Source organism: Chenopodium quinoa, unplaced genomic scaffold, assembly GCF_001683475.1.
Source record: "Chenopodium quinoa cultivar QQ74 unplaced genomic scaffold, ASM168347v1, whole genome shotgun sequence".
Lineage (NCBI taxonomy): Eukaryota > Viridiplantae > Streptophyta > Magnoliopsida > Caryophyllales > Amaranthaceae > Chenopodium > Chenopodium quinoa.
Window position 1 is genome coordinate 2186806 of NW_018743689.1, and position 9389 is coordinate 2196194.

The 9389-nt window shown below is 32.0% G+C and overlaps 1 pseudogene; it reads left to right on the forward strand.

The window, feature by feature from the left end:
* Window positions 1–769: 769 nt before the first annotated feature.
* On the forward strand, window positions 770–7843 carry LOC110683670 (annotated as a pseudogene).
* Window positions 7844–9389: the final 1546 nt, after the last annotated feature.

Consider the following 9389-nt stretch of genomic DNA (forward strand, 5'->3'; position numbering starts at 1 on the left):
TATACATATGTTCAAGGTTCAACTTGACCACATCAATATTGATTTGACTTGAACCAAAACCAATAAGGATCTAACTTTAAGATTATCCTGCCTGATAATTTTTTTTGACCCAACCTAATTTGAACCCGAATTTACCAACTATTTACCCGCCAAACTTGAAATTAAACCTGACTTGAAATTAAACTTGAAATCGAACCCAATCAACACCTGAAAGGGTGAATGACCAAAAATAACTTAAACCGAAATTGACACGGCATGAACTTGAGCCTGATTTAGAGGCTTGATTCACGTGGTATAATCTGAACCTAATTTGACCTGATTCATAACCGACTTAAATACCTGAATTGACAGCTCTACTTTAAAATATACGGAGGGAGTGCCTGATATACATTAATCCTCAATCTTTACCGCTTTGCTAACACCATTTAGATTATCGTAAAAGAAATCCATTTGAAATTTAAAAAAAAAAAAGAAGAAACTAAGCTAGAAGACAATAAGAAAGACACTGGTGGAGTCTGTAGCACTCTACCATCCTACTCATTTCCGGGAACAACAATTCACAAGCACCTACGCGGCTACGCCCTACCGCAGCCTCTCTCAGTATACACACCTAATCCTTTTTTCTTTTTTATCACGAGCTAAAGATCGACAAATAAAATTAAAGGAAAAAAAAAAGTGGGCCTCCATTTTTAAATCTATAGCTGACCGACCGACTACTTGGATAAAGCGAAAAAGACGACGTTTAGAAACAAAGAAAGGCAACAAACAAGCCAATTATTCTCTACTCTCTATACTCTCATCTTCTCATATTAGTTTATTTTGGTGTTTTCCTGTAAGAGGGGCGGAGCTAAGATCAAAACAAAAACAGTTCAACTCAAGCTTTCGCCTTAATTAGTTAATTCTAGTTTGTAGTTGTTACCAAGTTAACTATATTGTAATAATAATAATAAAAGTAGTAAATTATTTTTTGTGCTAGCTTCGTTTTCTTGTTGTTTTGGTATAATCCGAACAGTCATTGAATACTTGATCGAATCGAGTTATTAACTCGAAACAGTCCTATATACACCCAAAATACAGACTACTACTATTATCTTTGTTGCTTTCCTTTCTTACCAGAAATGAGAAATCTTAAGTTCTAGTGGTTTTTCTTGGAAGTTGGCTGTTTTTTTTTTTTTTTTCTTTGATATAAACTTCCAAAACCCAAGAAAATAACAATGAATTTGCAAGGCATTGGAGATGGTTTTTCTTTACGTCCATCAATTACTGGATTTCCTCATGAAAGTCTTATTCAACAACCACCACTTCTCAATAACTGTAACCCTAAACCTTCGTTGAATAACAACAACAACAATAATAGTAATAATCCTCCGGTTTCGAAGAAGAAGAGAAATCTACCAGGAACTCCAGGCAAGTAATTATATCTCATATCTCTTTCGTTTACCATTTGTTTGTATTGTTAATTGAATTTGTTACAATGACTTTTCCCCTTTTTACAATTAATAGATTACTGGTTTTGATGCAAAGCTATAAGTGATTTTTATTAAAAGCTTACCTCGAGTTTTGTCTTAGTAGTTGACATTTTACTAAAGTATTTCGTTGATTGTTGAAGTAACTTTGCTTATAATTATAGGAAGAAAACTTACTTGTATGTTCTTATCCTACCTTATAGTGATTCGAGCAATTTTTTGACCAATATGATGGATATATAGGAACAACTTATTTGATATGGATGATGTGTGTTTATTTCTAAACCAACCCATTTTTAGTCAAAAATACACGAAACTACAATCATGTCAATCGTCTAATTCAATCTCAAATATAGATTTATCATACTCTTTACAAACAATTTTTGTTAGACCCTCAGTATCAATTTAATTATACGTTTCAACTTTTCAAATAAATATTTTACAAGTAGATGAAACTCATTATTTTTAATGATTGGATGATTGCTTTTGGTTTGTCACTTAATTCTTATTATGATTATATCTCGAATTACATGAACAGATCCAGATGCGGAAGTCATCGCTTTATCACCCAAAACACTTATGGCAACAAATCGATTCATTTGCGAAATATGCAACAAAGGATTTCAAAGAGATCAAAATCTCCAGCTCCATAGGAGGGGTCACAATTTACCATGGAAACTAAGACAACGAACGAACAAGGAGGTAAAGAAAAAGGTGTACATATGCCCGGAGAAAACATGTGTACACCACGACTCTCTCGAGCACTCGACGATCTCACCGGAATCAAAAAACATTTTAGCAGAAAACACGGTGAGAAAAAATGGAAGTGCGAGAAATGTTCTAAAAAATATGCAGTGCAATCAGATTGGAAAGCTCATACTAAGACTTGTGGTACTAGGGAGTATAAATGTGACTGTGGTACACTTTTCTCTAGGTATGTACAAATTTAATTTTATTCTTGCTCTTTCTTGTTTTAGAATAATTTTTTTTATTAGAAATTTGATGCAATAAATGTGAAGAATATATTTACTTCCCTATGTCCCTTTATTGATAGTCCTTTATGATCGATTTTAAGTTTTAAAATGATAGTCTCATATGCTTTTTTTAAATACTATTAATATTATTCCCTATTTGTTTTATTTTTTATTTTTTATTTTTTACGTGTTATAGGACCGACACATAGTTTTAGTCAATTTAATTGACTTAAATAAATTAAGAGCCAAGTGAGGTAGTTGGAGAATTAAAAAATGGCAAATGCTAACGAACGCCCTGGGAGCGGGCGTCGGATAAGCTAATTAAAAAATAGAAAGATTAAACTAAATTACATTAATTACACCGATCAACGCGTGATTTTGTCATGCTTTTCCAAATTACTACCTCCGTTAATTATTATGTGCAACAAAGGGGTATTATTTGTGAGATATAAAATATTTTTTGTTGCACATAATAATTAACGGAGGTAGTAATAACACTTTAGGTAAGAAATACATGCTTATCCAACACCTTGGGGGCGTTCATTCGCAAAATCCTTAAAAAATTGTACGGATTATAAGAAAGATAGTGGGGTTAATATTTTATTGAAAAATAATGAATGTCAAAGGAGAGATATAAAAAAAAAAAAAAAAGTAGTAGTGGGTTTGGGTGTAGATTATGAGAAGAAAGAGATATAATACTTCAATGTAGCTTTTTGCCAAAAAAAAAAGTGTAACACTTATTAAAACATGGTCAAATTTGGTAAGTGTAATACTTATTAAAACACAGAGTGAGTAACTTTTTTACCAAAATTCCCTCTAATTTGCAATAATATTTTTGTAAATTTAACTTTTTCATGAAAATTTTGCTTTTCCATGTACTTTATTATTTTTTCTCCCTACTTTTTTGCATAACCAATGTGAATTTGCTTTTCCAATGTAATTTTACTACTTAATTTTGTTTATTAAATCCTGTGAAAATTGCCCATAAGGGACTATCAATAAGGGATGGACGGAGTACAACCCTTTTACTCTCTCATTCTTTCATTGGTAGTCCGTTATGGACAATTTTCACGGGAATTCATGAAAATAAATAAGTACTCTCTCTTTATATAAAAAATAAATCTAAATAAATAAGTACTTCCTCCGTCCTATAATATAGTTTTTATTTGTGTTTTTTCATAGTAATTAAGAAATAGGAGGAGAAAGTGAATGAAGTACATTAATAAAAGAGAAAAGTACAATTATAGACAAAAGTTAGAAAGAGAAAGTGGAAAAAGGTACTCCGTATAAGACATGTGCAAAATTCAAGGGTAATGTAGGAAGTGCAATGAATGAAGTTAAAAAGTGAGGGTATAATAGTCTTTACATATTATCCAAAAATAAAAATAGGAATAATATTTTGGAACTCCAAAATAGGAAAACAGGAAGCTAAGTATATTATGGAACAGAGTGAGTAGTTTAGTACATTGAAAAGATAAATTTACATTGAGTATGCAAAAAAAAAATAGAGAGATAAAGTAATAAAATTTCATGGAAAAACAAAATTTACATGAGTAAATTAAATTTGAACAAATATTATTGTAAATTGGAGGGAATTTTGATAAAAATTAATATTAATGGTTGTTTGAAAATGCAATTGGGGTGAACATTTTAGGACTTAAATTTAGCCAAAAAACACTATCTATAAGGGACGGATCAAGGGAGTATATTTTTTTTGCAATAAATAGATATTTTTTACTCCCACTTTATATCAAATTTAGCAAATAATATAAACGGAGGTAGTATATAGTACTAGTATAATTTATGATTAATGATTTTGGGTTTATGTCATGAAATTGTAGGAAAGATAGTTTTATCACACATAGAGCATTTTGTGATGCTTTAGCTGAAGATAATGGGAGGACTACTTCATCAATTGTACCTCCAACTCTAAGTTTCACTGATAATCCTAATAATAAGACTATAATTGATAATCCTTCTCAACCCGGTTTTCGTCACGAGTTTGTTAATCAAGGGATACAAGATCAAGCCTGTGGAATTTCACCGTTCAACTCGCTTTTCCGGCCCGATTTCATCTCCATGGACGGTGGCAATACTCTTACATCACTTTAGTTCAGCTTTCCATTTGATCGCTGCGAGTGTTCATGTGTTTTATTATTTTAGTAAGCAACTGAAAACATGTGACTTGACAATCTATTAGAGAAAATCTACTCGTAAATCTCTATAGTCTGTTGTCATACACTCACAAATTTTTACGTAATCTATTAACTATTACTAAAATAGAAGTTGCTGACGTCACTATTGCTCACTTGTCGCTTTCTCAATAAAAAAATTTCCACTTAAATGCAATGATAATGTCATCTTTTATTTATTTATTTATTTATTTATTTATTTATTTGTAGAGCTATCATATTTAACATTTTTTTGAAATTCAAATATTGAAAGCTTCTACATTACAACTAAAACATATCTATTTATCGTAGGAAATTGAAACAATTTTAAATAGTACACTAATAAATGACCTCGTACATTGAATTATGAATTAGACAACGTTGAACAAATAATATATCATAATTTTGATGAAAATAAAAACTATGAAAATTAAAAAATATACATAATTCTTATTTATATTCATGTATAGCGATTTACTTTTAAAATATACAAATTAAAAATAGGTTTTATATAAACCATGCATAGAATGGATTCTAACCTAGTTGTTAATACTAAATAAGCGTAGCTAACAATTTAACTAGGGGTTTAGTATATTTGTCCAGAATTTAAAGTAATTAAGGCCTTGTTTGTCTTCATTTATTTAAATTATGGATATAATTTAACTTCCTTAAATATAATTTTACAAAATAATTTACTCCTATAATTCATTAAAAAGTAGGAAAGTTTGTAAAAGACCACCTTTTTATAAGAAGCTTTTTGGAAGAAACCATCTTATATATATATATATATATATATATATATATGTATATATATATATATATATATATATATATATATATATATATATATATATATATATATATATATATGCAATGACAACTTAATCAATTTTTTTTGGCAATACCACACCTTTGGCCGAAAAAGAGGGTTTGACCCTATTTCCTAACGTTGACCCGACCACGTGTGAGATACGTTACTTCTTAAAACCACTCTCCAACGTACTACGCCACCCACCAGAATGCCCCTAGAGAGAGGGGTTTAGGTGGTGGTGGCCTGATAGGGTGGGTAAGACGGTTTTGATGGCATGGTTAAGGCGGTTCCAGTGGCGGTGGTTGGCGTAGTTGAAGAGTTGTTTTAAAAGGTGAGGCATGTGGGGTCAACACCTCTGACAGGGTCATCAAAGGTATGCCATTGCAAAAAAAATTAATTAAGGTATGTCATTGTAAAAAACAAAATTTATAAGGTGGTTTTTGCAAAAAAATTTCTTATAAAAGGTGGTTTATTGCAAAATTTCCTAAAAAGTAATCGTAAATGAAAATATAGATATATTTATTAAAATAAAACGATATTTCTACTTCTGTTTTTTTTTAAATGGATTACTTTGACTTAAGTTTTTTCACCTCTATAAAATAAATAAATGTTTATAATATATCATTAGATTAGTCTTAATGTCTCTAATTTCTTAATATAATTTTGTTACAATATTTACTACACCCTCCGTCTCTTTATTAATGTCCACTTTCTATCATTTATTATTACTCACATAATAGAGAGAAAGTGGACATTAATAAAGAGACGGAGGGAGTAATAGACAATAAAAGATATTAATGGTTAAAGTTACGTCTCGACAAATGTGCCGGTCAAAGTGATGCAAATAAAAAAAAAAAAATAGGTAGTACAAGGCATGTGCAAAATTTAAGAATAAAGTATGAAGCTCAATAATATAGTTAAAAAATTGAGTGTATAATAGTTTTTACATACTATCCAAAAATAAAAGTAAAAACAACATTATGGATCTCTAAAATACGAAAACAGGAACTATATTATTGGACGAAAGAAGTAGAATGAAAAGACAAATTTGGAAACATTTGTGTTGGAAAAACATTTTGTCAAGGGTTAAAAGTTAGTAGTTGCAGAAGGTTTGACCTTGTACACTAATACAACTTTATACAAGTAAGTGTTATAATACTACTTCGATATAACTTTTAAACGTGAAAAATTATTATTCCGTATGAGTGACTGAAATTATAATACAACACATTTTTCAACTAACGTTTCCTGGTACTTGTAAATTTATTTATGAGTCAATCAATTGACTCTAACTAAAATTGTCAATGGATTTTGTAGGTTTTCCTGAGATGGTGCAAATGGCAGCGCAGACTAACCTTTTTGGTTCATCTTCCATCCCCAACTTTATGATGAACAATCAATTTTCATCATTAGACAAATATGCTACAACTCCATCCACAACTGCAAGTCTTACCCTATCATCCTTTCCGCCTGCGAAGAAGGAAGAAGGAAGAGAAAAATATAACAAAGCCGGTATGGCTGAAGGCATGAGCTCTATATATTCACATGATCAAAATAACTCATCTTCTTCCTCGTCGAACCCTTCAACTCCCATGGCAGCCACCGCGCTCCTACAAAAAGCAGCTCAAATGGGCTCAACAAGGAGTAACCCTTATTTTCTTGGTACATCTCTTGGAGTCACGACAAGCTCACCATCTACCAATAACATCACTTGTAATGAGCCACAACAAGTGTACCACATCCCAATTGATCCGACTCATCATCAAGAAAATCTATCAGGTGCCCCAATATCCAATACTGGGGCGTCTGATGTAGGTAGTGGTGGTGGTAGTGGTAGTAGTATTGGCCTGCTTGGGAGCTCGAACATGGGTGCCATAAATGGGACTTCTGTGAGCAACCTTAGCCATCAGTTGATGATGCACTCGAGTTCAAATTCAGTGCACAATACTTCAAACCAACCTAGTAAGCTCCCTTTTGTCTCAAATGGTAAAACTAGAGACTTTCTTGGCATGGGAGCTGGCGATGGAAGCGGTCGCCCCTTTTCGCCTCAAGACCTTGCTAATTTTGTGTCAATTAGCTCAGCTATGGGACTCAACCATTCTGGTCACAAGTAGTCGCTTTTGATTAGCAACAAGTTATTATGTAGCTATTAAAGAATGTAAGATTAACAACAATCAGGGTAAATGAGGTTGTGCAGTAAGAACTTGTTCAACTCCATCCTGATTGTTGAAAAGAAAAGGCGGGGACGTAGGGTCGAAATCTATCTTGTTGTCCATGCTATATTGCTGCTGTCTTCACATGTTTTTTGATAAGTATATTTTTCCACTTATTATGTATTCCCTTAGAAATGATACTACTGGCCGGTTATATTTTGGGAGAAAAGTTGATAGTTGTAGCCAAGTACACCGTAATATTTTTTGTACTCACATTTTACAAAAGTTAAGTATTCAAGTTATGAAATTCATAACTAAGACTTGCTTCAACTATTATTTTAAACCTTTGATTAATTAATAAGTTGGTCTTGTGATATGACATACTAGCCTCGCCGAACCCAAACCGTTAAACCTAACTATTTTAAATCGATTCAAAAGGAACCGAATCATTAGAAACCCATTTTTGAAAACCAACCCAACCAAATTTTTTCTAACCCGAAATTGGACTGAATTGAATTTGTGCAAATCGTCAATGACCTGACCTATTATCAAGCTAAATCATTACAACCCAAAATCAAAAGCAACCCAAACCGATTACGTCCGAACCCGATAGTAACCCAACCCATTTTAAACCAAAAACTGTTTAAACCGGTAAATACAAGTTTATCCGCTAGCTAAATAAATTTTCGTTAATCTAGTGACATTTCTGTAAATATATTGAAAAAATGTGGTCTTTTATTCAGTACTTTTGGTAAGCTGTCAATTAGTGTTTGCAACTTGCATTTACTGTTTGGTGAGAAAATTACACATGTACCCCTCAATTAGTACATGAAAAGACGCATGTACCCCTCCACTAGTACTTAAAAAGACAATTATACCCCCAGATAAACATTTTTTTATCTGAGGAATTAACTGGGCACAACTCTGTTTAAACCGGCAAAATCGGATAAACCTGAACTGTTTCATTTCGTAACCTATTGTGACTAAACCGTTTGTAAAGCGTAACATGTTCGGATCGAACCCTTTTCAAATTGTAACCCGTTGAAACTGGACCACTTATAACTCGTAACCTGTTGCAATCCTAAAATTCGGGCAAATAACGTCAGTTTTTCTACGGCAACCATCAAAATTGTCTTAATTTTTTTAATTCTACGATGGTTTTAGTGGATGTCGTAATATTACGAAAGTTTTTATAATTGTTATTGATTTACAACGGTTTATGGCAATTAAACTGTCGTAATAGGCATTAAAAATAATTATAAAAAAAAATTAAATATTTACGAAAGCTATAAAATGTCGCAAATTACGACGGTTTTGAAAACCGTCGTAATTTGCGACAGATTATGGTTATTGCAAAGTTATTACTCCCTCCGTTTTTTAATGCTTGCTCCATTTCTCCATGGGCGGAGCTTTAGGAGAAATTAGAGAAAGAAATAAAATATGGAGGTAGTGGGGTAGTTGAAAAAATAAAAAATTGTAAAAAGCAAAAGTAGTGGCAAAATAGGAGGAGAGAGAGTATTATATTGGGTTCACTAAGTGTGAGAAATGAATTAAATATTGTAAAAAAATTCCAAAAAAGGAAATGGAGCAAGTATTTAGAAACGGTCGGAAAAGGAAAGTGGAGCAAGTATTTAAAAACTGAGGGAGTATTTTTTTTTAAATAAGGGGTATTTAACGTGGAGTACCCAACAAGCCCACAAACCCTTATCTATTTCCGCCGTTTCTCTCTTCTCTCTTGGTTTTTCCATTTCTCTCTCCTTTTCTCTTCCTCTTTCTCGATTTCTCTCTCTTCTCCTCCTCATTCAGAGTTTCTT